The sequence below is a fragment of the Humulus lupulus genome, chromosome 3 (assembly GCF_963169125.1).
Source record: "Humulus lupulus chromosome 3, drHumLupu1.1, whole genome shotgun sequence".
Lineage (NCBI taxonomy): Eukaryota > Viridiplantae > Streptophyta > Magnoliopsida > Rosales > Cannabaceae > Humulus > Humulus lupulus.
In genome coordinates, this window is record NC_084795.1 from 136,897,428 (window position 1) to 136,905,170 (window position 7,743).

The 7,743-nt window shown below is 32.1% G+C and overlaps 1 pseudogene; it reads left to right on the top strand.

Moving 5' to 3' along the window:
* Positions 1-983: 983 nt before the first annotated feature.
* LOC133825083 (pentatricopeptide repeat-containing protein At3g22690-like) lies at positions 984-6,777 on the top strand (annotated as a pseudogene).
* The last annotated feature ends 966 nt before the right edge of the window (positions 6,778-7,743 follow it).

Consider the following 7,743-nt stretch of genomic DNA (forward strand, 5'->3'; position numbering starts at 1 on the left):
TTGTATCGTTTTTATGAATTATATGGCTATGCAATTTAAAGTAACTAAACAGTAAAGCAACAAAACAGTAAGATTTAAATTTAAATATAAACTTTAGAATTGTTTTGAATCTTTTTTTTCAAAAAGGATTCAAGATTATGTTTTATAAACCAATTGGTTTCCTTATATAAGTAGATTTTTATTTTAAGTATACTAATGCAACCGAATGGTACACTATGTATTCCAAAATTTACTAAATTGTCTCCTTTTAGGAATTGATTTTATAGTTCTGCAATTTAAACTAAGGAACGAGTAAAGAAACCAAAAAAATAATTTTGAATTTGGATTTAAACTTCAGATTTCAAACTAAATCGTTGATAAAATTTGTCAGTAGTTGAATGAAATTAAATCGTATTGTCAAATACTTTGATCATCAATGAGTTTATACACCACATTTATGTTTTACTACAGAGATTTAATTTTAAAAATACATGGCTTGTAATTTACTGGAATGATGTTGTTATGATATGAATTTTTGTAATTTCAAATTTCTCGCTAGAATAAATGGCTGTGATTGCCTGAATATATGGTGTTCAAATTTCTAAAAGTATATTTTTTTTTAAGTATAATCTGGAACTCGCTGAAATTAATGGAATTGATATCTTAATTAGATCAGATACTTTTTTGATTGAGAATGTGGAGATTGCTCTCTGATTTTGATAAAAAATGTTTTGTGTTTCAATGGAATTTTTTGTTGATTGCCTATATATTTGGAGACAACATTAGTAGCTTTCCAAATTTAGAAGAGAATTTGGGATTACGCGCATAAATTGTGTCCTATTTCTCTGGGATTTAATCAAGGTTTCTGTTTTCAATTTCCAGTATGAAAGTTTTGAATACGATATTACTGTACCGATGTCTCACGACATGTAATATAATTATAATATTACGTGTATTGTTAAAAATAAATTTTAAATTCATTTATATATAATACTAAAACTTATATGGACGTGGACCCATCAATAAGGTGCAACAATTTCTTAAAGAATGAGATCGTATTGCTTGATTCTCAAGTAAGCACTAACAATATTAAACTTATTAGAATTGTGATCTTTCAGCTAATTAGAACCCTACATAATATTATATTTAATTTATTACTTTGAAATTTTTTACATCCATCAAATGTTGACTGACATTTATAGAATTGTTAAATTATTTTATATAATATAAATTGTGTTTGGTAAGATTTTTGTTTTTAAATTTTTTAAATTAAAAAATAAAAATATATTTTATTTTATGTTTTTTTATTTTTATAAAATAAAAATGCATTTGTTAACCATTTTTGTTTTTTCTTTTTAAAAATAAAAAATAAAAATGTATTTGGCAATTTTTATTTTTAATTTTTGTTTGAAAAATAACAAATAAAAACATGTTTGGTAAACAATTTTTTTGAAATGTTTATTTTTTATTTTTATATTCTAAACTAAAAAATAAAAATATTTTTTGTGATCATTATTTACTATTTTAAAATAAAAAACAAGAAAATTATAGTAAAAAAAAAGATCACATTAATAATATCCAAGTAATCTCAAATTTCAAACATAATATCTATCCATGAGATAACACAAAATCAATAAAGTCTACATAGTAAAATAAAAAAGTACGAACAGAGATGTGGTTGAGGTGGAGTGTTGAAATCGTTCAACAACCACACGATGTCGTTCATTATGGCTAATCACAAATAAGAACATAGTCACTTGTTCTTCAACAGGCATATATCTAGAGTTCTTCAATAAAGTTTTTTCTGTTAGAACACCTCAAAATAGTTTGAAGGAGAAAGGGATTTGATTATTTTAAAAGATTAGACAAATTTTGATATAGCCTCTATATTGTAAGAAGGATATGGTTCTACTATTTTGTACGTAGTATGATGTCCAAGTACAACTCAGTAAGTTTTCAGGTCAATGGGGGAACAATGTTTATGATAGCAAGCTTTAAATAAGGTAGAAAACCATGCAACATTTTTGTACCTGAGATATATGGATACATTTACTTAATTCAACACTACATTGCCTGCAACATTTTTCTCTCTATTTTCATATTTTGACATGAAAGAAAGGTTTTTTAAAAAAGGTATCAAAACAAAGATCAAAGGCAATAATCACGTGATAAAAAATGATCACTGAAGAATTAAACATTGTCATCTGTCAACTTTTCTCAATAGCAGCATAATCATCTAAAGCAGAAGCAATAATAATAGCAATCACATTCTCACTAACTAAATAGTAGGCCACTCCTATACATCTTTTATGAAAATTTTGTAAAACATTTGGTCACAAAAGGACTTGACCAAATCTTATAAAAGCAATAAGACAAAATCATAGTGGAAATCAGTCAAAGGTAAACTGCTCTGTCAATAAATTTATTTAAATATACATAGCAATATAGATACATAAAACTATATGAAAGAGTTGTGTTTTTACAAAACCATCTCTGCATCAATATAAAGACATAGACCGAAAACATCAAGAAATTTCAGAATTAATTTGGTATAATAGATCATGACATGGATATATAGAAGTTGTCTGCAATCTCAGCTTGTTCGCAGTTAGGTGATATTCTTTCTAGAAAGGGGTGCCACTATTATGCTTTAAGGAATGGACTAGAAGGTTGGGATAGTATTTCTAACGCCATGATTGACCTGTATATGACTTGTGGAAAACAAGAGATGGCCTGTAAAATTTTTGATCGAATGCCGAACAGGACAGTAGTGACGTGGAACTCGTTGCTTGCTGGTTTGATAAAATATGGTGATGTGGAATCAACTTGGAGAATATTCAATGAGATGCCCGAGAGAGATCTCATCTCTTGGAACACCATGATTGGCGCTCTTGTATAAGAAAATAGGCATGAGGAAGCAATTGAACTCTTCCAAGCAATGCAGACCAAGGGAATTAAGACAGATAAGGTGACTGGTAGAGGTGGCATCTGCATGCAGTTTCCTAGGAGCTCTAGATCTTGCAAAATGGATCCATAGCTACATCCGAAAAAATGAAATACATTGTGATTTGCGGCTAGGGATAACCTTAGTTTACATGTATTCTAGGTGTGGTGATCCTCAGAATGAAATGCAAGTTTTCAATAACATGCCAAGAAGTGATGTCTCTGCTTGGACCACAGCCATTGGGGCTATGGCAATGAACGGAAATGGGGAAAAGTCTGTGGAACTTTTCATTGAGATGCTTAAGCAAGGGGGTGAAACCAGATGGAATAGTTATTGTGGCACTATTGACAGCATGTAGTCATGGCAGATATGTAGAACAAGGCCAAGAAATTCTCAAGTCAATGAAAGAACTCCATGGAATCTCTCCAGAGATTGTTCACTACGGTTGTATGGTTGGTCTTCTCCGTAGAGCTAGGATGCTAAAGGAAGCTAGTGATCTAATAAAGAGCAGGCCAATGGAATCTAATGATGTAATTTGGGGGTCTTTCTTGGTCACTTGTCGAACACATAGAAACATTGAAATGGAAGCCTATGCAGCTGAAAGAGTGAAAGAGTTGGCTTCTCAGAGGAGTGGAATTCATGTACTTCTGTCAAATATATATGCTTTTTCTGGGACATGGACTGGCGTGGCAAAAGTGAGGCTGCATTTGAAGGAGAAAGGGATCACCAAAGTGCCTGGCACAAGCCCAATCGAAGTTAATGGAACGATTTATGAGTTCACCTCTACTGATGATAGTCACCCAAAGGACAGTCAAATTTCATACATGCTGGAAGAAATAAACTGCAGGCTTAGAGATGCTGGCCCTGAACCTGATTTGGCTAAAGTGCTGCTTGATGTGGATTAGCTTGAGAAAGAGTATTTTCTAAGCAGCACAGTGAGAAATGTGCTATGGCTTTTGAGCTTATCAGCACAGGTCAAGGAATGCCAATTCGTGTTGTACCTCCAAATATGCTCTGGTTGCAACTCATTTGCCAAACTAGTTTCACAGATATATGATCGCGAAATAGTCATTCGAGATAACTACGGACCCAAATTCCTCATCAACACAAAAACAGAATTCAAATCGTACCATAACTATAGACCCAAATTAAAGAAATCATAAATACCCATCACACAAACTCAAAAAATTTCAATAATAAAAGATCATTATCACCCATATATTTAAATATCATATTAATCTAACCCTGAAATTCTAATCAAGTTGTGTAGTTCTTGCAAAAATAAAATATTCTTGTAAGAGAAATTGAAATCGAAGTTGACAGAGAAAGAGATTTAGAACGATAGAAGTAGGGCGAGACTTGAGAGGAGAAATAGAGGCTCACCTGGAGGAAGAGAGGAGGTCATGAAGGAAAAAAGCTCACATGGTGGAAAAGAAGAAGCCATCGAAGCAAATTTGTTTAAAAAAATTATAAGTGAGAAAATTCAGTTTTCAAAATTTAGTAAATTTTAATTAAAATTTTAAAATTTTATAAATAGAAATAAAATTATCGAATAAGTTTTTCTGTTTTGTTTACAATTTTTTAATTAAAAAAATAAAAACTATTTTTTTAATAGTTGAGGAACATCATCATAATGTTTAAATGAAATAATGTGACAAATGTCTTATTACAACATAATATTAAGAGTTACAAATAAAATAGACAATTGTGTGTCTAAGTTTGTAACATGCTTTTCAGAGTTACATATCTTACAAAATTAGTATCTATTTTGTAACTCCTAAAATATTACTAAAATAATGTGTAAATTGAGAGTTACACATTTTTAAAATTGGATTTCACAAGCCATAATGTGATATGGCTATTGAAGTTATGATTTTAACTTCTATTAGGTGTATGGAGGTTACCAAATCAATTGGGAAAGGTTTGGGACATTTTTATGAAAATGTGCAAAATTGGGAGGTTACAAAACACTCCAGGCCGCGCCCTGGGGTGCTGACAGCCGAATCTCATTTTGCTCTTTGATTAAATTGAACGTTTTGAACAACTCAAGTAACTCTCAAATCTTCCTTTTAATTCCACAAATACTCAATTAAACATTGGTAAAACTAAGGGGTTGGTGGAATTTAAAAGTCAAATGGTGTCTCAAAACTCTATAAATAAGAGTCTAATGCTTACTTGTAAGACATGTTATTTCTATCCATTAGAGCCCTTGGCTAGAAATACTCCAACGAGTTGATAATTCCAGAGAGCTATTTCCCAATTATGCGAGTTCCCTTAGTTCTTATAGAATAGGAGAATAAGCTTCTGGACAAAGGTTTTGAACCTTGTTAAAGTTAGTGATCCCTACTGCTCTACACTTAAGGTTGTGTGAGTTTTAGAGTTTCTTTTTTATGCTTTGTTCTTCTTTTTCTTTCGTTCTTATTTCCCTCTTCTAGTCTACATATTTATTGTAAAAACGCCCTAGTATAATACTTTGTAAAATATCTGTATGCTCATAATTTTATAGAAGAAAAAGCCACTTATTATAGAAATCCCAGTGGGGCCTTGCTAATACATGCAAGTTGGGCCCAATAGTTTAAAAGAAAAATAATAGTTTTCATGCAATGTTGTAAAAATAATTAAAGTTCAAGTCTCACAGATAAGTTCTAGAAGTTAAAAATAAACGTAACATTATTCTTTAGAAAATGGCGTTTTAACTTGATCGTTTCTTGTCCATAGGATGCCCCCACGCCATACACACCCTGCCGATAGAACTCCCCACATCACCACGAGTGCCAAAGAGAAATCTTATTTGCTACTTGGAAGGGAAAGTAAGGGGGTGAGCTAAAAGCCTAGCAAGAAAGTACAATTAACACACAAGTAAAACACAACAAAACATATTCATATTCAAACATCGTCATACATCATAAGCGTCATTATCGTAACCATCATCATCATACACATAAACATAATCATAACATAAACATCACATACATAGTCATCATAAACATAACATTATATCTTTGTGAACATGGCCCGCTAACTTGTCCATGTCACATCTTGAGGTAAATAGGATCTTTGGTACTTGAATAACCTCGGCGCGTCCGCCCTTTGAGTTACGTCTTCATATCCTTAGTAACTCGGATTACGTCTTCACATCATTAGTCACCCCTTTTTGTTGTGTTGCGTTCATCATGCTAACAATCATTACATAACATACATCATTTATACAATCCAGTCATATCAACACAAAATAACATCTCATAATTCATATCGCAAAAGGTATCATCATACATAACATTCTTATTCATACATGCCAACCTTACCATTCACAGCATAAATAATCAAAATTCTATATAACTTCCTTACCTCAGGTCCAAGCAAAGCAAAACTGACAAACTTCACAACGAGTCTCTCTCTCTCTCTCTCTCTAGGTCGACGGCACCAATGGAGCATAATGCTCTTCTTTCTTTTTCCTTCCCTCTTTATTATAATCTACCCATAATAGCCTAAGGAAAATAATTGGTAAGTTTCCTCTTTTTGATTATTTTCTTTTAATTTTTATTTTATTTTAATTGGTAGGAAATAAAGATGACAACACCTCTTTCATTTTTAACTAAAAATCACTCAAATAAAATAGGAATGTAGTTTGTTTAAAAGGGAATGCGTTCTTGTCATATCAGATTCCACAAGACACAAGCTGGTATTGGAGAAAGCTCTGTAAACTTAGGGATATCTACAGCTATGGAGAGATTAAGGCTACTGGTCATGCTGGGAAGTTTCACTCTTCTCAGTTGTATAACAGCTCACTTTGCCAGCAGCAAGTTGGCTATCACAAAGCTGTCTGGTGCAGGCTGTCATTGCCTAAACATTAGTTTGGGCTGTGGAAAACTGTCAATGCTTATCTTTTAACTTGTGATAACTTGGTTCGGTTCAAAGTGATGCTTGATTCTCAGATGTTTCCAGTCTGTGGAGTGGTTAATGAGTCCCATGGCCACTTGTTTTTTGATTGCTATCTGTCTAGGCAAGTTCTCACATTAATTTTTAGCTGGCTGGTTTGGCTAGCTAACAAGCGGTCTGGTGTGATAGCAGACATCATATTCTCGGTGCTAGCAGCTGTGGTGTATGGAATTTGGAGGAACCGAAATCGGTGTGTTTTTTACAGTTGTTCTTGGACAGCAAACAACATAACTACTGATATAAAAGGCAGGATGAAGTATAGGTTTTTCATTGTAAATAATAGGAAACTCTCAGCCCATGAGCAGAGGTTTTTAGATAGATTAACCATGTAATTTTTGTTTTTGGGTTTGGCTGTTTCTTTTAGCTTGCGTTGGAGGGTTTCCCTTTTGGTTTTGGTTGTAGTTTTGACTGGTTTGTTCATTGTTTGATTTGCTAGTAGATTAATGAAGTATCATTCTTCTTGATAAAAAAAAAATAGGAATGTAATCCCCCTTTCCCACTATGCACACACGTCCAAGCCAATCCCTTTCCCTTTTTTTTTAATTTTTTTTCAATTTAAATAATTAAATAAATCTAAATAAAAGGAAACTATAAAGTGTGTAGAAAATTCTACACAAGTGCACCATGCAACCATGCACATACTCAATAACTATGGTGCATCACTACCTACCATGCACCTTAGTGCATTCATCCAAAAATCAATCACTCACATTTTAAAAAAATAAAAAAAATAACAACTGACAATTAATTTCACAAAATTCTACTAAACAATTTTAACAACTAATTTAAACACGTAAATAAAATAATGCACAACAATTAACAATTAAATAAAATAAAGCACAAAATTTTAATAAATAAAAAAATTTGGTGCGCTACAATAT